General features: G+C 40.3%; 1 protein-coding gene across 5 annotated transcripts in view; it reads left to right on the top strand.

Moving 5' to 3' along the window:
- Nucleotides 1-20299, top strand: part of ELMO1 (engulfment and cell motility 1) — a 548078-nt gene that overhangs the window by 390106 nt on the left and 137673 nt on the right. The window contains exon 1 of one of the 5 annotated variants that reach the window (XM_037837093.1): nt 16619-17014. The exons of the other annotated variants lie outside the window; for them this stretch is intronic. The gene's annotated coding sequence lies outside the window, so the exon portion shown is untranslated. Of the gene's footprint in view, nt 1-16618; nt 17015-20299 lie in introns of those variants that run through there. 5 annotated transcript variants of the gene reach the window in all.

Here is a 20299-nt window from a genome sequence, read left to right as displayed (position 1 = left end):
TGATTACCCCATTTGTAAAGCCATGCAATACCATGCAGCTATCTAGAATCATAGACACTGAGACCTCTGTATTCAGGGGAAAAAAGAATAGGATGAATAGAGATGTTCATTTCATTGTTATTTATAACAGCAAAAAAAAAAAAAAAAAAAAAGAAAAGAACCCAACTGTTCAGCAATATGAATGTGATAAATTGATTTATGGTGACATTTATAGGTTTGAGTATTTTTCGATCATTCCAGATGATTTTTTTGAATAGTATTTAAATACATGAAAACACTTTATAGTATGTCAAGCATAGGGAGAGCCAGGATGCAAAATTATCTCTTAACTAATTGAAAATACAAACTAAGAAGGTTTGAATGATTTTAACAATGGTTTCATCCGCATAGTATGATTACGATGTTTTAAATTGTTTTTAATGGTCCATATTTTCTGCACTGAACATGTATCCTCTTACAGTCATTAAACATGGGGGTACAGAACTGACACCACGCTCCAGGTGTGGTCTGATCAGTGGTGCTGGTCCAGAGGGAATTCCTTGATCCCGATCACCCCACGTTATAATACATTCGGGCTGTTTGTTGATTCTTCCTTGCAATAAAATGTAGGTTTCAGCCAGCTGCGCTAGCTCCACCAATGCCCAGCATCTTTAGCCTGTGGGTGATTGGGACTAAGGTCAAAGCCCTCTGAGGTTTGATTCGAGGAAGACTCATTAACTGGAAGTGAGTTCTGGGCAGATGTGACATCTTTGAAAACAATGAGCCAGACTGTGGATGGAGCTGGGCCCAGCACCTGGACTACTTATAATATGGGTTTCTGGAGGAGGAGGAGGTTTCTGGAGCATTTTCCAGCACACCGTCTTCCCTCAAAGGCCAGGGAGCATAGGGTGGGAGGAGGAATGAATCACTTGAGATGTTTACAGAGATAGCCTCCTCATAACTTGTCCATGATAGTTGGGTAGAATGTTGGAGAAGTACTCGGAAAGCTTTCTGACTTCTCTTAACGTAAAGGTTTACAATAAGATTTTGTACTCTTGGCTATAATGTCAGAGACATCTAGAGGTGGTATCCCTGGCATTGTGTTGATAAATCTGGCCCTAATGGGTTCACAATACTGAGGATAGCTCTGGGAAGAGCTAATTATGGAACAGTATGATGTATGCAGTAGCAAAAGTAAAGGCATTATATGGAAGTCATTCCACAGAGGAGGGTCTCTAACATGGAGAGTTTTCACGTATAGATAGATGCGCACCAGACGTAGAAGAACACAGATACTCTGTTCTCAAGCAGAGCAGAAACTGCTGGGAAAAGACATGAAATATAATGAAATACGTGAAGATAAAATGGAATCAACAGAGCTTACTTTCAAGTTACTAAGCCTGTATTCATGGGTTCCAAGGACTTGAAAGAAACGTGAGGTGATATGTGAAAGCACAATATAGCAACCCCTGAATATTAGTGGAATAAAGGGAGACCAATCCCTTCTTCTAAACTGGACTTTATCTGGTGAAATAGATTTTTCAGTGTATATGCAGAACAGCTGAGATGACTAACATCTAGTAGACTCCAAAAATATATAAGCAAGAACCACTTATTCGTTGCTGAACATATGTGATTATTTGAAGTATTTGCTTCACGATTCTCATGCTTGTCTATGTTGAGAGAATTGTAGGCAATGCATTTTAGATCCCACGTTTCATATTTGCCTTGGGATGACCTATGGGGGGTGGGGTTCATTTTTACTTGCAAATTGGTTGGTTATTGCCTCTTGGGGGCAATTTTTATTCATCTTGTCAAATTAACTCCTGCAATTACTAGCTGAAAGATGCAGGCAAGTACTGAGCAATAAAATAAAATTATATTTTTGCCTAAATTTAATTTTGGCCCAAATTAGGTTGCAGAGCTCTTTCTTTGTGAAAAGTGGGAGTATCATTTGCCCAGGGGTCATGGTTCATATTTCAAAGCTCCCTTTTTTTAAAAGCAGTTTTATTGAGATATATTCACACACTATACAATCCATTCAGCGTGTACAATCCATACCTTGGAGTATATTCACAGAGTTGTGTATTCATCACCACAGTCAATTTTAGAACATTTTCATTACTCCAAAAACAAAACCCCATACCCCCTTTTGTCCCCTTGTTAATAACACTTTACACTGGGGTGGTACCTTTTATACAACCGATGAAAGAATATTAAAATATTACTGTTAACTAAAGTCCATAGTTTGCATTTTGTATGTTTTCTCTTATACCACTCTATTGTTAACACCCTGTAATAGTGATGTACATTTGTTCTAGTTCATGAAAGAACATTCTTATATTTGTACTAACCCCAGTCATCATCCACATCAAGGTTTGCTGTGTTCTACAATTCCATGTTTTTTATCCTCTCGCTTTCCTTCTGGTGACATATACAACGTAAACTTCCCCTTTCAACCACAATCACACACACAATTCAGCACTGTTAATTACACTCAGAATAATGTACTACCATCACCTCTATGCATCTCCACACGTTTACATTCAATTAATTAAAAATTCTGCACAAATTAAGCATCAGATCCCCATTCTCTACCCTCATTCTATCTCCTGGTAACCTATATTCTAGATTTTTAATCTATGAGTTTGCTTATTATAATTACATCATATTAGTGAGATTATACAACATTTGTCTTTTTGTGTCTGGCTTATTTCACTCAACATAGTGTCCTCCAAGTTCATCCATCCTGTCGCATGCATCAGGACTTCAATCCTTACTGTTGAATAATATTCCATAATATGTATATACCACATTTTGTTTATCCATTGGTTGATGGACACTTGCATTGCTTCCATCTTTTGGCAACTGTGAATAATGTCACTATGAACATCGGTGTGAAAACGTGTTCACGTCCCTGCTTTCAGTTCTTCTGGGTATATACCTAGTAGCAGGATTGGCAGTTCATGTGGCAGTTCTATCCTTAGCTTCCTGAGGAACCTCCAAACTATCTTCCACACCAGCTGCACCATTTTACATTCCCACCCACAGTGAATGAGGCTCCTATTTTTCCACATCCTCTCCAACTCTTATAATTTTCTGTTTTTTCAATAGTGCTATTCTAGAAGGTGTAAAAAGATATCTCATTGTGGTTTTGATTTGCATTTCCCTAATAGCTAGTAATATTGGGCATCTTTTCATGTGCTTTTTAGCCTTTTGTATTTCCTCTTTAGAAAAATCTCTATTCAAATATTTTGCCCATTTTTTTTAACTGGGCTGTTTGTCTTTTTGTTGTTGAGTTGTAGGATTTCTTCATATATACTAGGTATTAAACCCTTATGTGGTTTCCAAATATTTTCTCCCATTGAATAGGCTGCCCTTTGAAGCAGTTTTTTTTATTTTGAGGAGGTCCCATTTATTATTTTTTCTTTTATTGCTTGTGCTTTGGGTATAAAGTCTAAGAAACCATTGCCTAACACAAAGTCTTGAAGATGCTTCCCTACGTTATCTTCTAGAAGTTTTATGATCCTAGCTCGTGTTTAGGTCTTTGATCCCTATTCAGTTAATTTTTGTATAGGGTGTGACGTAGGGGTCCTCTTTCATTCTTTTGGATATGGATATCCAGTATTCCCCCTACCATTTGTTGAAGAGACTGTTGTGTGGATTTTTCAGGACTTTCTATATGTAGGATCATGTCATTTGCAAATAGTGAAAGTTTTACTTCTTCCTTTCCAATTTAGATGCCTATTATATCTTTTTCTAGCCTAGCTAGAACTTCTAGCACAATATTGAATTATAGTGGTGACAGTGTCTTGTTCCCAATGTTCGAGGAAAAGTTTTCAGTCTTCCACCATTGAGCAATGTTAGCTGCAGGTTTTTCATATATGCTCTTTATCATGTTGAGGAAGCTTCCTTCTGTTCCTATCTTTTGAAGTGTTTTTATCAAGAAAGGATGCTGGATTTTGTTAAATGCCTTTTCTGCATCAATTAAGATGATTGTGGTTTTTCCCCTTCGATTTGTTCATGTGCTGTATTATTATAATTGATTTTCTTGTGTTGAACCATCATTGCATACCTGGGATAAAACCCACTTGATTATGGTTTATAATTCTTTTAATGTGCTGTTGAATTTGATTTGCAAGTATTTTGGCATCTGTATTCATAAGAGAAGTTGGTCTGTAACTTTCTTTACTTGTAGTATCTTTAACGACTTTGGTATTATGGTGATGTTTGCATCATAAAATAAGTTAGGTAGTGTCCCCTCCTCTTCAATTTTTTGGGAGAGTTTGAGCAGGATTGGTAGTAATTCTTCTTGGAATGATTGGTAGAATTCACCTGTGAAGCCATGTGGCCCTGGGCTTTCCTTTGTTGGGAAGTTTTTGGTGACTGAGTCAATCTCTTTACTTTTAATTGGCCTGTTGAGGTCTTTTATTTCTTCTAAAGTCAGTGTGCATTGTTTGTGTATTTCTAGGAATTTGCCCATTTCATCAAAGTTGTCTAATGTTTTGGCATACAGTTTTCATGGTATCCTCTTATGTTCCTTTTTATTTTTGTGGAGTCTGTAGTAATGTCCCCCTTTTCATTTCTGATTTTATTTATTTGCATCTTCTCTCTTTTATTCTTAGTCAGTCTAGCTAAGAGTTTGTTGATTTTTTGATCTTATCAAAGAACCAACTTTTGGTTTTGTTGATTCTCTATTGATTTTTCATTCTCAATTTCATTTATTCCTGCTCTAATTTTTTATTATTTATTTCCTTCTGCTTGCTTTGGGATTAGTTTACTGTTCTTTTTCTAGTTCCTGCAGGTATGTGGTTAGGTCTTTGATTTTAGCTCTTTCTTCTTTTTTTTAATGTAGGTATTTAGGGTTATAAATTTCCCACTCAGTACTGCCTTCACTGGATCCCATAAGTTTTGATTTGTTGTGTTGTCATTTTCATTCTTCATCTCCAGATATTTACTAATTTCTCTTGCAATTTCTTCTTTGACCCACCAATTGTTTAAGAGTGTGTTGTTTAACCTCCATGTAATTGTGAATTTCTTGGCTTTCCATCTTCATTCCATTAGGATCAGAGAGAGTGCCTTGCATCATTCCTATCTTTTTAAATTTATTGAGGCTTGTTTTGTGACCCTACATGTGTTCTATCCTGGAAAATGATCCCTGAGCACTTGAGAAGTATTTATATCCTTCTGTTTTGGGGTACAATGTTCTGTATATGTCTATTAAGTCTAGTTCATTTATCAAATTATTCATGTTTTCTGTTTCTTTACTGATCCTCTGTCTATATTTTCTAGCTACTGATGAGAGTGATGGGAAATCTACAATGATTATGGTCAGGACGTTTCTTCCTTCAGTTTTGCCAGTGTTTGCCTCATACATTTTGGAGTACCCTGGTTAGGTGCATAGATATTTATGATTGTTATGTCTTTTTTATGGATTCCCCTTTTATTAATATATAGTGTCTTTCTTTGTTGATTGTAACAGTTTTGCATTTAAAGTCTATTTTGTCCAATATTAGTATAGCTATGCCCACTCTTTTCTGGCTACTGTTTGTGTGGAATATCTTTTTCCAACCTTTCACTTGCAACCTATTTGTGTCCTCGGATCTAAAGTCAGTTTCTTGTAGTGAGCATATAGATGAATTATATTTTTTTTAATCCATTCAACCAGTCTGTGCTTTTGATCGTTAATGGAGTTTAATCCATTAACACACAATGATATTACTGTATACAGAATACTTACTTCAATCATTTTATCCTTAGGTTTTTATATGTCATATCTTATTTTTGTTTCTCTTTTTACCCTTTTAGTTACCCTTACTGAAAATCTTTCTACCTTCTCCTCCAAACCTTTCTCTCCTGTCTTTTCATTTCAGCCTCCAGAAGTCCCTTTAGTATTTCTTGTAGGGCAAGTCTCTTGTTGACGATCTCTCTTAGTTTTTGTTTACCTGTGAATATTACAAACTCACCCTCATTTTTGAAGGACAGTTTTGCCTGATAAAGAATTTTTTTTGCTGGCAGTTTTTCTCTTTCCATATCTTAACTGTCATACCACTCCCTTTTTGCCTCCATGGAAAATAAGAAATTGGTGCCTAGCCTTATTGTGTTTGCTTTGTATGTGACAAATTGCTTTTCTCTTGCTGCTTTCAGGATTCTCTCCTTATCTTTGGCATTTGACATTCTGATCGGTATGTGTCTCTGAGTAGGCCTATAGGATTTATTCTGCTTGGAATATGTTGTGCTTCTTGAACATGTATATTTATACATTTCGTAAACATTGGGAAATTTTCAGCCATTATTTCCTCTGATATTCTTTCTACCTCTTTTCCCTCTCTTCTCCTTCTGGGACATCCATGATGCATATTTTTGTGCACTTCATGCTGTCATTCAAATCCCTGAGGCCCTGCTCAATTTTCCCATTCTTTTCTCTATCTGACCTTCTGCCTGTAAGATTTCAACTGTCCTGTCTTCTAGCTCACTGATTGTTTTCTTCTGCCTGTTCAAATCTGCAGTTGTATGCTTCTAATGTATTTTTAATATCTTCTATTGTGTCTTTCATTCCCATTATTTCTGTTATGTTTCTTTTTATCTTTTCAAATTCTTCTTTGGGCTCACACAGTGTCTTCTTTATCTCTTTAGCCATATTTTCCTTCATGTCCTTGAATTGATTTAGGGGATTTTTTTTAACATCTTCAATTAATTGTTCCAAATTCAGTGACTCCTGTGAAGTTTTAATTTATTCTTGTGACTGGACCATATCTTCCTGTTTCTTAGTAAGGCTTATAATTTTTGTTTTTTTTGTTTTTTGTGTGTTTTTTTTTTTTTTGCTGATGTATAGGCATCTGATTATCTTGATGAGTTTATTCTGGAGGTTCTTTCTTTCTCTTGCCTAGGGTTTTCTTATTGATTGTCTTTGTGATAAGGCACTTCTTTGACACTTGGTTCAACTTATTATAGCCTTTAAAATATCTCATGTTCGAATGATCAGGTTTTTTTTGGCTGTTATGCATCTCATTCTTGCTCTGGATATACAGTGCAGTTTTTGAGTTTGCACTAGTTGTGCAATTGTTTCACCCCCAAGAGAAAACTTCCTTCCCCTTGTTCCTTCTCCAGGAATGTTGATCTATTTTATTTGTTTTTAATTTGCTTCTATAGTTTTGTTAACAATTCTTTCATTGTCTCTAGCTGCTTTTGCCTGGAAGGCAGTGATTTGGAGGTGGGTCACCCCAGAAAAGACTTTCTCAAGTCAGTATTTGCTATTCAAAACAGGGCCAGAGACCCTCAAAGGGGGTGTAGATCTGTTCCAAAGTGCCCTGGGAAGGAGATCCAGAAGGACACCAAACTTCTTCTTGACGGCTCTCCAAATCTGTGGTCTCCTGGCCTGCCCAGCAGATGGCACTCTTCAGTCAACTGTTCCCACAGTCCTAAGGTGGTGACTTTAGGTATCAACCGCCTCTGCCCCTGTCAGGGATGGAATTGAAACAGTGCCAGCCACTTTTGTCCGGGTGATTAGAAACTGTAGCTCAGAGCTGGGACCCAGTGATCTGAATTCGCTAATCAAAAGCCATGAACAATGCTGGGCCATGCACCCTCCCTTTTCTTGGGGAAGAACCACCCTTTAGCAAACTGTTCCCTACAGCCACAAGAAGGCACTGTGTCTCCAAATTACTCCCAATTCCACCCCTTTTGAGGGCAGGGTTGAAACAGAGGCCGCTGGCTGCTTTTTGTCCTGGGCTGATTGAAACTGTGGCTGCCCTCATAGCCAGGACCCGGCATTTCAAATTTGCTAATCAAAAGCCACGATCAGTGCTCAGCCATGTCCCCCTGTCACTCCCCCCCATCCCGTTTTGGGGGAAGAGGACTTTTATTTCCAGTCAGGGACTGGATCCCAAGGCAGCCTGCCACAAGAGTGGAGGATAGGCACCAGCCTCCTCAGCGTGGAGAAGTGTACTCACAGCTCTTCACCGCAGGTCATCAGTCCCTTCCTTCCACTCTTCCCTGAATGGTGTACTGTTCTTCTGGTCTCCAGAGCCCGCAAATAGTTGTTTCAGGCAGTTTTTGGCTGTTTACCAGCTTCCCTGGAGGGCAAACTGAGTCTTGAAACTCCCTACTCCACCATCTTACCTGGAAATTGTCAAAGCACTTTTAGTTGAACATATAGCAGAAAATAACTTGAAGTTATCAGGCTTTCAAGCTGCTGATATTGAAGGACTGGGTTTAAGAACAATGAGCCTGTCCTTGGGACTGCAATGCTGATTTGCCATGAGTAGGGACACAATGAGTTGGTTTTCCAAAAAAGGTAATGGGTTTTTGTTGACCTTCATTGATACTGTGGGCATACAGTTGTTACCTGACTGGAGTCTGATAAAGCCAACTTCTTTACCCACAGGGCAAAGTAAAAACACCTGGGTTTAAATAGGACTCACCCTAAAATTCCATAAGGTGGTTCCCTGACCCCGTGGATGCTCTCACCTTGTGTTTCCATGTATGGCCCTGTGCAAACCTCGGACTCCCTTCCAAGCCCCCCAAACTCCCTTCCACATCTCAGAACATTCTCATTTACATCCAGATTGTTCAATAGCATGTGATATTAGGAACATAAAAGGTTGCTACAAGGGTGGATCTCATTTCAGAGACAGTAGGTCACAGTGGAATTGAGAATGGGCAGGGATCACTTGCTCTGGCTTTCAGCCCTGATGTTGTTGTCATCTCTTGAGTTCTATTTCCTCATTTGTAAAATGAAGGTTTGAACTTGAGTAGTGTTTTTTCTCCTCAATACCACAAAGCCATATGTTTAAATAAAACCTTCTATGTCTGTATTAATAAGTGCAACATATAAAGCTGAACTTGCTCTGGTGGAAGCCCAGAGTTCTGCCTTCTTGGTTCCTCACCCTCTACCCTCTAACATACAGAATATCCTTTGAAGATACTGATCTAGAGAATCATCAATTCAGTCTTTCAGCAACTATCTGTTGAGAACAGCTGTGTTCTAGGCATTGTTCTGGTCATTGGGGATACAACAGTGAACGAAACAAAATTCTTGCAATTGTGGAGGATAGATTTGTGTGTGTGCGTACGTGTAAGAGAGAGAGAGAGAGAGAGAGAGAGAGAGAGAGAGAGAGGGAGGGAGTGAGATTATAATGTCAGATAGTTGCAAGTGATAGAAAACTTAAGGGAATAGAGAACAACAGGGCTGTTATTTCAGAAAGGGCTGTCAGAGTAGTCCTCTGTTGAGCAAGCTTTAACTGAAGTGTGGGATGAGCCATGTAACTATCGGGGATGTTTGCCCTACAGAAGGAACATCATGTATAAAGGCTCTGAGATGGATGTTTCTCCCCCAGGAACTAGCCTCAGAATGTGGACTCAGAACTGCCCACACTCTACAAGGGTAACACAAAGCCTTTGCTCACAAAGCCCTTGATTTCGTAGAGATACCAGTCTGGCTGTACAAATACACATAGTTAGCTATCCATTTGTCCAGATTCTGATTCTTGCTGCCCAGATGTTCAGGCATCGGTTACTAATAATTTGCTTCCTTTGTGCCAGTCCTTGCCTAAGCTCAGGTTTTGACTAATGCATGACGTCTCTGGAACTGACTGCCTAAATCTCTAGCATCTTCCTTTTTTTCCTGCTTACATTGGAAAACTAGACTTACTCGTCTTCATTGATCTTCTTGGTTTCCCTCTTGCTCAGAAGACTCACCACACACACTCTTCCCCTTGTCCCTGGCTTACTCTGTTCTGTCACTGTGTAACTCCTGTTGTTCCAGGAGACCAGAATGATCTGTCAAAGTACTGTGAATCTGTGACTGCAAGCAGAAAGAGCAGAGAACATAAATGCATCCAACATGGTGTATTTATAAAACATGGTGAGCCACAGATTTAACCTCCCAAATGGCTCTGAAATTGGTCCTCTGATTGAGAATATCAGAAACTATTTTTTTTTCCTCCAAAGGTAGAATTATCTACATGTGAATTTGATGTGTTTCAGAATTGAGAGACGTTTCATCATTCATTAGATCTGTAAACCAAGAAAGATGTGATGATGGTCCAGAAGCTTCCCTTTTTCTGATAGTGAAGAAGCTGTTTCTCATTTAGTTCCTTCTAAAGGATATCCTACCACTGGCCCAGCTGCATTTTGCCACCATGTTGCCAGTGGACACACTTGGCAAGGCTAAGCTGAAAATTTTGGCATTTTCATTTTCAATTTGGCATGGTTTTTCATCAGCCTGCGATTCTGGAATGCATTTCCGTGATATATTTGGCAAATCTAAGCTGGAAAGATGATAAGCTTTCAGAACTTCACCATCACTCCCTTTGAAGGGACTCAGAGTCATAAGAGATACATCATATTGGCCCTTGCTCCCAGGCTCTGTGTTCTTCTCAGGTGGGTGCATTCCACTTGGTCAAGTCCATCACTCCCATAGACTTCCAGACCTTGACCCTCCAACACTGTGAATGCCAGTCATGGGTCAGAGGTTGGTGTTCTGGAGGAAGGAGGACAAAAACTTGTGGTTCAGAAATCAGTTTATAGACAGTTTGTCATTTTGTTGATCTGGTTTGATCAATGTTTGAGGTTTTGTGTATTTTTAGGCATTTTTATGGGGAAAACAAAACTAGCAAATTCAGGGGAATAAACTTCCTTGTGTTCCTGCTTGTATTCCATAACTCAGCATTAGGATGCTGTCAGAGCAACTCCCGCCTGCTGTAGCCCATTCTCTGCTGAGCGCTCTGAGGAGGGTGTGGTGCACTGATTATAATGCTCCACGGAGTCCTGAGTTTGAATCCTGATTCCTTCATTTACTAGATATTGACCACAGGCAAATCACTTAAGTGCCTTGGGCCTTCGTTTCTCCATTTGGAAAATGGGAGCTCTTGTGGTATCTCTGTCCCAGGGTGTCTGGCACACTGTAGGCCCTGCGTGTGCCTTTACTGCCATCATTGCTTTATCGTCCACAGACGGTGAGGGTGTGTATGTAGAGCTCTGCATCCTGGGACCTAATGATAAATGACCGAATATCAGATTTTATACCTTCAATTTAGGAGCATCTCACAATAATGGTGGGGAAAGGAGAAGCAGTTGTCTGTGTATGGAGGGTTTTCTATGGAATATTATTGTGGTTATCTTCCCTTGTGGGGGCCAAGGAAATATAAAAGTTATCCTAGCAATGTTTCTTTGAGATATTGAGTTTGGTCAGGTTTTAAAATGTACCGTGTCTGATTCTGATGGTTGTGCAACATTGTGAATGTAGTTACTGCTACTGAATTGTACACTTAAAAATGGTTAAAATGAAAATTTTATGTTATGGTTTTACCAAGATAATTTTTTCTTAAATGCACCATGTGAAAACATCAGAGAGATAACTATATCCTGGGCAGCCCAAATGACTAGAGAAATATCTCTTTAAGAGAAATCAATCTATCTCAAATGAAATAAAGCATTTCAACTTAGCTTTATACCTCTGACCAATTTGAGGTGAGCCCCACCTTCTGACCTCACAGCCTTGAGAGATGGCATAGCGTCTGAGGGCTCTCAAACAACGTACCACACGCTGGATGGCTTAAAATAGAAATTTATTGTCTTACAGTTCTGGAGGCTATAAGTCTGAAATCAAGGCATTAGAAGGGCCATGTTCCCTCTGTAGTCTACAGGGAAGAAATGTGCTATGCCTCTCTCTTGCCTTCTGGCAATGGCTGCAATCCTTGGCATTCCTTGGCTTGTGTCATAACTCAATCTCTGCCTCAGTCATCTCATGGTCATTTCTCTCTCTGTCTCCTCTCCACTCCTTGTAAGGACACCAGTTATGTTGGATTCCCACCCTACTCCATTGTGACCTCATTTTAACTTGCCTAATTCCATCAGTAATGACTATTTCCAAATCAGGTCACATGCTAAGGTAGTGGAGATTAGGATTTCAACATGTCTCTTTTGGGAAAGACAGTTCAACCCATATCAGGAGACATGGCCTGGTCTGGTCTGTCCTGGAGCTGTTCTGTGAGACAGGGGTGGGGGTGAGGTCAGCGTGTGGGAGTGAGGGGAGGGTGCCTTAAGAGGACTAAGCTGTAGTTGGAGGTGAACCTGCTGCAGCACACACGCTACTCGCTCAGAATTTCCTTGAAAACTCAACTTGACTCTAATGGCCTCACACGTAAGAATGAACCAAACAAACAAAATTGGGGAGCAGTGTAGCTATGATCTCAAGGAATCATTACCATCACATTCATTCTCAGTGGACATACATGCCTTGTTGAAATGGATACACAGATTGCTGTTCATTGGCTCTTAATGCCACCTTTCTATACCCCAGTAAATGGAATCCCCCAGCCCCCTTGTAAGTGCTTAATATAAATGATGCTCATTTCAGTTAAAACTAAGGAGGATTAAAAAAATTTGGATAGCTAGTCTAGCAATTATTCTACAACCATCACTCCATTTTCTGATCCAAAAATACATGACATATAACCAGAATTCTTTTTGGATTTGTTAATTTATTTTTAAAATATTTGAAAAGTACATGAAGTACATCAGATTTAGGAATAATACCTGTAATAAACCGTGTTTATGGAAAAGAATAAAATTTCATTAGATTGACTGTGCCCCAAGAAAATGCAGAATAAATGGTACCAGCAGAGCAGACTGAAGCAAAGCAGAGGACACAGGCGGCAGTGTGGGGATGAAATGAGAAGAGAGGTTTCTTCTGATTTTTATTCAGATGCCCAAGTATAATTTTGTAACCTGAATTTTCCAGAAATTTACTGCTATGAATCCCTTCTTCTATGTGTAGGTAATAAATAAATCTGAATGTGTTCAGAAGCTTGATGATACGCTACATAAAATACATTTGGAGCCTCTGGAGTACAAGTCCATTAGATGTATGCAAAGCAGCTTTGTACTAATTCCTGGGAGTGTGACAGGCAGTAGTTCAAATAACAAGCTGAAAGAAGCTAGGTTTCCTTATTTATTTATATATTTTGGAGGTTCTGTAAGCCTGAGTGTACTCTTTTCATCAGTACAGTCCAAACAGGGTGAAATAGTCAATAATGATGGCCAAATTAGCTAAATAGAGCTAATAGCGCTAAATAGTCTTCGATCTTAGTAACGATACCTCCTAGACAGAATTCCATAGAAAAATTGTCTGGAGGTTTATTCAGAGGCTCTGCGTGAACTGACTCTTCTGGAAATGTAGATGGAGCTGCTTATTTCTCAGAATGAAAACCATGGTTAGCTAGGTGAGCCCGAGTTTGCTTGTTGGCTTTTCAATAGGCAAGAGAAGAGGGTGGGGTGGGGGTGGGCATGTATCAGACTGAAGGCTAAAAAGGTATTCTCTTTCTACTTTGCAATTTTGCTTAAAAACGAATTTTCTAGGAAACAATTAACCTGATGAAAAAATCTGAGGACAATTCACACAGTGTCCGTGGCAATACGTGAACTGCTGGCAGGTCTGATGACATCTTGAACTGCCCAGTGAATTTGGTCTCTACAGACATCCGTGTTCTTTCTTCATAAATCTGCTCACTAGGGTAGCTGCTGAGCCCCACACCAAGCTCTACACCCACCGTCAGCTTAGACTGTGGGTCACATCATACAATGGGGGTTCACGGTCCTTCAAAGGAAGGCGAGTTTGTTGTGGTGTAGAGGTGTCCTTTGTGATAGTCTGGAGTAGTGACACCCTCCATTCTCAAAGCTATGCCCTTTTCCATTTTATATGTTAAAGATTAATTTAGGGTTATTACACAGTCATTTCTTCCTTTATGTAAACACCTCTTTGCAGCGATTCTCATACTTCAGTGTGTTTAAGAATCCCCTGGAGCACTTGGAAATATGTTCTTAGATGCCACCTCCGAGATTCCGAGTTAGGAGGGATGTGGTAGGGCCCCAGGAATCTGCATTTTAATGAGAACTCCAAATGATTCCTAATACAAGTGAATGGGTCACACTTAGAGAAACGGGAGCTAGAAACACCTGGTTCAGATCCCAGCTCTGCCACTTACTATCTTTATAACCTTGGTCAAGTTCCTTAACCTCCTTTTGCCTCAGTCTCCTTATCTGTCCAATAGGGATGATAATAATAATAATAATACCTACTTTATAGGTTTATGGTGAAGATTAAATTGGTTAATCCAGATGAAGTGATTAGAACAGTACATGGATTATATTAAATGCTCAGTAAATGCTAGCTAGATCAGTCCAACCAGTTATGGATACCCTGGTATAGGCTGTCTCAATCAGATTGTCATCTTGTTATTATCTAGTTGAGATCAATATACTGAGTTAATATTGAGTTATGTTGGTGTGCCGGGAGATGGGAATCATTTAATAGAATACTTCAATGGAATGCCATTGCTCGTGGGATAAACAACAAAATCTTTAACATGGTCTTTATGATCCTGCTGGTTTGGCCTCTGTGTGTCTCCAAGCTCACCGCACACTAGATCTCCAGTTGCTCTAATTGGAATCAAGCCACATTTGGCTTCTTACAAGTTTTAAAGGATGCCATGCTCCATGCTAGCTCAGGCCTTTGCACGTGCTATTCCTCATGTCTGGAACACTCTAACCCTCACCTTTCTTCATTAACTGTTACTATTCTGTTGTATCTTGGTTCAAATATCACTTCCTCCAAGAACTTTTCCTGACCTTGCTGATTCAAGTCTCTCTGTCTTTGTGCTCACAGAACCATGTGCTGCTCCTTCAAACCTCTTATCACAGTTATACTTTACTAGTTTTTGCTTCCCCTACAACAGTCTATCTACTGTAAAGCAGAAACCATGTTAGTTTGTTTTATCAACAGTGCAGTGTGTAGTATATAGATGCTCATTAAATATTTGTTGAATAAATTGTTAAATTATGGTTGATGGACGTCCTGGTTGTGATGACATATTCTTACATAATACAGTGAGGCGCTTTGAACAGCCTCAAGGGGATGAGAGGGCAAAGAGTAGGCGTCCCTATGGCAGAGGACAACAGGCAGGAGAAGTTAGAGGAGTTGTTCCAGAAAGGTGGTAGAGAAAAGGTGAAATATCCATGTCCCTGGAGGGTGAAGGTGATCTCCACAGAGCTCAGGAAAATAAGCAGGTTGAGTGCCTGGGAGGCAGAACTTGGGTGAGAAGCCCCTCCCAAGGTCCCAGTGACACAAAGAGACAAAATAGGAAGCCAGGTTTCAAATTCCTCAAAGAGTAAATCCAACATCAAACCACAATGCCCCGGAGCTGAGCATTTGGAGATGGATGGAAATGAGATATGGACTGAGTCATTCAGGAATAAGGGGTGTCCAGGGTCACTGTTGCTTATTGGAGAGAGTAGGTGTGTGGTAATTGGATACTTCACCTTGGTTTCAAGAGCCAGAGACGTGCAAAGGGCAGGCTCAGCCCCCTGCAGAGCCTGGTCTGTGTTGTCAGTGGGCTGAGGGTACCAGGCTTGCAGGGACCTTTAGGAAAGAGAAGCTTCCCCTTGAGGTTGTGATGATGCGAAGACTGATGATGATGGGGTGGAGAATTATTCCTTTCTCTCTAACTTAAGCGAAAATTATATTCTTCTTTGACACATCATTTTCAGTTGCTCTCTGTAGAATTGAGGACTTCCCCATACCCACGTGGGAGATTACCGCAACGCTCCCAGCTCCCCTCCCTTGCCCACCCAATCCAGCGCCTGCCTAGCCCATAAAGCCATTCATTGCTCAGTGGCGGCCCCTGCTGGTAAGGAGGAAGATGGCAGCACATCCAGGACAGGCATTACATCTGGTCAGGCAAACAGGAGGAGGATTAGGAGAGAATGAAAATCGGATGAGGAAATCCAGGGAGATTCCACTGTGCTCGGGGTGCCTTGCTGAGGTGCTAATGCAGGGAAGGAGCCATGTCTAAAGATCTTATGTTTGTAAAGTCTTCCCCAAGTCTCCTGGTTTAATCGCTTCATTCTAAATGTTTGCTTGGGACCACCTCAATGTTCTCTGAGCAATGCCGCTGCAAACTTTTTTTTTTGGGGGGGGGGGTGCCTTCAAGGCTGTTAGACAACAAATATTTTCAAAGACACCCTTCTAATTCTTTAGGTTAAAAGGTATGGTAGATTGTACCGCAGGTGCAGGCGCGGGAGGGGCTGTTTGTGTTTGTTTACATCGCGAGGAGGAATTAGAGTATCGGTCCTGCCCGTGCCAGTCCTGCTGGGATACACTCTGGCAGGCATGCATTTCTGCATCTGCGAGCATCCCTGGCGTGCCTGTGCTGTGTGTGAAAAGTGAGGCAGTTCCATGACATTTCTGGACAAAACACTGCATGTGAAGAGAAGGAGGGCGAAAACAAACTCACGATCAAATAAAAGTAAGGAGAGGGGAAGAGATGAGATTGCAGTTGATTATGGTTCTGGCAGCAGATGTTCTACACGAATCCAACTCGCTGCAGCCAGTCTGTTTCCATGGCAACAGAATCAGTAATTATTGAGCCCAGGCGCTCTCTCCTCCTTTCTCCCAACAAGGTGGAGGCTAATGCATATGAACTATCTCCAGCCCATCCCCGGTTTTCTTTTTCTCCTGCCTTTTTTTTTTTTTTTAAGTTCTTAATAGGAAAATATGGGGGTATTGAGGAGTGCCAAGGAGGGAGCTATACGTGGTGAAAGGACATAGGACATTATAAATGAAGATATTTTTCCCTTGTGATACAAAAAGAGAAAAGCTCTTCCTAGAAAAGCTGGTGATCTCTGAAGATGCTAAATAAATGAGCAGGAGTTTCCCTGGAATGGAGGCTTCCTTTGATTGGCTGTGCTTTCCCCTATTCCTGCCAATCGGAGCACCCCTGGGCTCTGGCTCCATAAACATAAGCAAAGCTACATGCTTATTCTCCTGGGCTGGAAGCGTATACCATTCAAAGGTGTGCGGCGGGTCTCTGTTCACATGGCTCAACTGGAAACCTTTTTCATGAACAAGCTTTCTCAGGAATCGACTGGTATTACAGCACATTGTTCTTCTGGGGGACAACGCTAAGTCCTTTTGTGGAGGCAGCAGCTTAGGAGCAGCAGCTGTAGTTGGGAAAGATGGACTTACAAGAGCTTGGTGAGTAAACCTCAGTCTTACACATCTGTCTGCCAGTATTAGCAGCCCGAGCTAAAATGTAGCTTTGTCCTATTGTCTGCCGAGAAAACTATGAATTGGAACGGGCACATGAGCGTGCATTCCAGGGTTCTCGTGGGTGTGGGAGGCTGTATTCAAAGGCTGAGTGCATGGCTTGGCCATGATTGGATTTATAGTTGTCTATTATACTGGAATATTGGTTTGTCTAGATTAGTGTGAGGAGTGGGGTTTTGCTTTATCTCCCTGGATGTGGCTCTGTTTCAAAAGAAGGTGCTTTTAAAACCAAATTAACAAGAGTCAACCCTCTGCATTGCTGGGAAGGGAGAGAAAGGTGCAGACTTGGAGCCGTGAGCTAGTATTTGCATTGTGAAGAGAGAAATTTATTACAATGGTCTGTCAAACACTTCTTCAGACCCCCAGCCATGGAAAGAAGCATCTCTTTACCATGCGCTGCTGCTCTCTGCTTGGGAAATGTGCATCTGAGCTAGGTTGTGTCCCTTCCTTCTTTATGAAACCAGTCTCCAAATTGAAATATGTTCTTCTGTTTTGAATTAATTGCAAAGAAGAGTTAAAGTGCAGTCAGAAAGATTTTAGCAGTCAAAACCATGCCAGGAAATGACTCTGGCATCCTTTTGAGTCTCTGAAAACATGAGAGGGTTTACAAAGTTATATTTAAGAATTGGCTCTTTGCCAAGGAAAGGATGTTCTGAGCTATTACTCTGCTCCCTGTGGTTTAATTTGCTGACACTGATGATGAAATTTTCAATTTCATCGGGCAGAATCAGGAAGAATAAGACGGCAGTGCTGTAAGCCGGCAATGGAGGGGCACCACAGAGAAGGGGAAACTCTGCTTTTGAGCACCCTTCTAGCCACAACTTAAAAATATATGTGGCAAGACAGACCCCAAGCACAGTGTAGGATTCCAGAAGAGTTACAGCCTGTCCTTACGTGGAGAGGAGGGTATTGCCTTCAGCTTGGGCATCAAGAGTGGGAGCTGAACTTGTGGCTTCCATCTCTGCTAAGAGCCTCTCTCCAGAATCTCTGTTTATTTTGATGTTGCTTTTAAAAAATGTGATTTCCAATATTCTGTGCAGGGAACAGAGATAAGCAGACTCGGTGTCTTCTATTTTACCATCCACTTGGGTTCAAATAAGTGAGAGGAAAAGAGAAAAAAAAGTATTATCATCTGGTTCATGAAAAAAATGCACTTGTAATAGTCTTACAGAAGACATCTAGGGCTTGCGCTTATAAAGGAAATGTTCTTTTGACAGAGAAGAGTGTTGGGGGTCTTCATAAGGCCCTAGAATAGAATTTGTTGTGGCCTAAATGGCATCTGTGATGCAACAAAAGAGCTAGGAAGGGTTCACCAGTAGAAGACTCCCCAGGACGACTGTCTCTCAAGAGAGACCGTATTCTGTGTCCACAGAAGAAGTGAGCTGGTGCTGCAGTAGGACAGAGTTTTCACAGCCTAGGTTACAGTGCATGAGGAAAATCTGATTGTTAGACCAGGTCAGTGACCTGTTCCTTAGCTGAAGGTCTTTCTAGAGAGGTTGGCTGGCCTCTGATCTCAAGCGGTGCAGGATGGTCTGATATATTGAGGCGTTCCCTGATCGGAGGCACATGTGTGCACGTTCCATCTCGCTGCTGCCTCTTGCTCCTGGAGGCCTCCACAATTTAGAGGCAGTCTAGTGTCTAGTAGATGTGCACTAAGTGATAGTCATCCCAGTAGAACCACCCTTCATCCTCTCTTGGTCCTTTCTCTCCCCCACTGGTGTCAGTTTACATGAGTGAAGTGCTGGCACCTGTTGGCAAGAATGAGCTAAGAAACCAGCCTTTTATGGAAGCAGTTAAAATATATTTTTAAAAATCTAAAACAGTCATTCTTAACCTATTTTTGGATCATGGTGCTCTTTAAGAATTTGAAAGAGCCTCCCCCTCGCCTCCAAGAAAATACATTTATGCATAACCACATAACACTTTGATGACAAATCATTGCAGGGCAAAGGAGGCTCCCTGTCCTAGAGGAATAGCCGAGCATTTATTATGCCTGAAGTCCATCATCTGCTCCTTTATTCAAATGGCTTCAATGCTTGCCCTATTCCTGAGGTCCTGGGCATTCCCACTTCAGGCTCAAAAGAAGAAATCTTGGAAATGATTCTAAAAAACATGGTGATTTTCTCACTCCTGAGCTTGGAGGATTGTTGAAACTAGAGTTATGAGAATTGAAATGAAAGTGCCGTTTCAGATCTCCGAATTAATTGTGCCCTTGATTAATTAATGTTCTGTTCATTCCTGAAAGAGAAGCCTCTTCCCCACTGCCTCCTCCTGGCATTTGTAGGAGGCAGAGCCTAGTTGAAAGATAAATGTAAAGATAAAGTAAAATTAATTCCCTTCCATGTTCAAGTTCATATCAGAGTTGCAGGGATATAGGTCCAATGGAACATAAGCATGTTGAATCCCAATCACTGAAATTAAATATTTGAATGATAAATTGAGTTTGAGTGATAAAATTCCTACATTCTCCCAGGAGATGGAAAAAAAAATCAATCACAAAATAAGTTAATATTTCTTGAGCATTTATTACATGCCAAGCACTACTCATACACTTTTATGTATATGTAATAACTCATTTAATTCTCATAATAACGATACAAGGACTATTTTTATACAATATTATGGTATAATATATATTATAGTATATTTAAATATATATGCCATATGTGTAATTTGGCATATTACAGTGTATATATAGTATATAATATAAAATATATGAAATGTATGCTATGTAACATATATAAAAGTATTAAGTACTGTGTTTTATAAATGAGGAAATCAAGTTGCCAAAATATTTAAGGAACTTGTCCATGTTTACCCAGCAAGAAATGGCAAGTTCTTATTGTTTTCACATTATGAAATTGAGATACTTTACATTCTGTTTTTCATGTTAAGTCTTTGAAATCTGATGTGTATTTCACACTTACCAGCCCATCTCAATTTGAATGCTAAAATTTCATAGAAAATCTGTATCTAGAGTTCATAAAAATCTACAGTTGAAAAAGTAGATTCCATACCCAAACTCTTCCAGGTGTACTTAAAAGTTTTCCAATAGCTGAATTGAGCATCTGTTTTTAAATTTAAATTAATAAAATTTAAAATTCAATTGCAAAATCACACAGGTCACTTGTTACAGGGGTTCGATAGCCATGTGTGGTTAGAGGCCATTCGTGGACCTCGCAGCACTAGGGGCCCAAAGAACTTGACTAACAC

Source organism: Choloepus didactylus, chromosome 5, assembly GCF_015220235.1.
Source record: "Choloepus didactylus isolate mChoDid1 chromosome 5, mChoDid1.pri, whole genome shotgun sequence".
NCBI lineage: Eukaryota > Metazoa > Chordata > Mammalia > Pilosa > Megalonychidae > Choloepus > Choloepus didactylus.
Note: the sequence above shows the minus strand (reverse complement) of the source record. Positions and strands in the feature narration are given on the sequence as shown.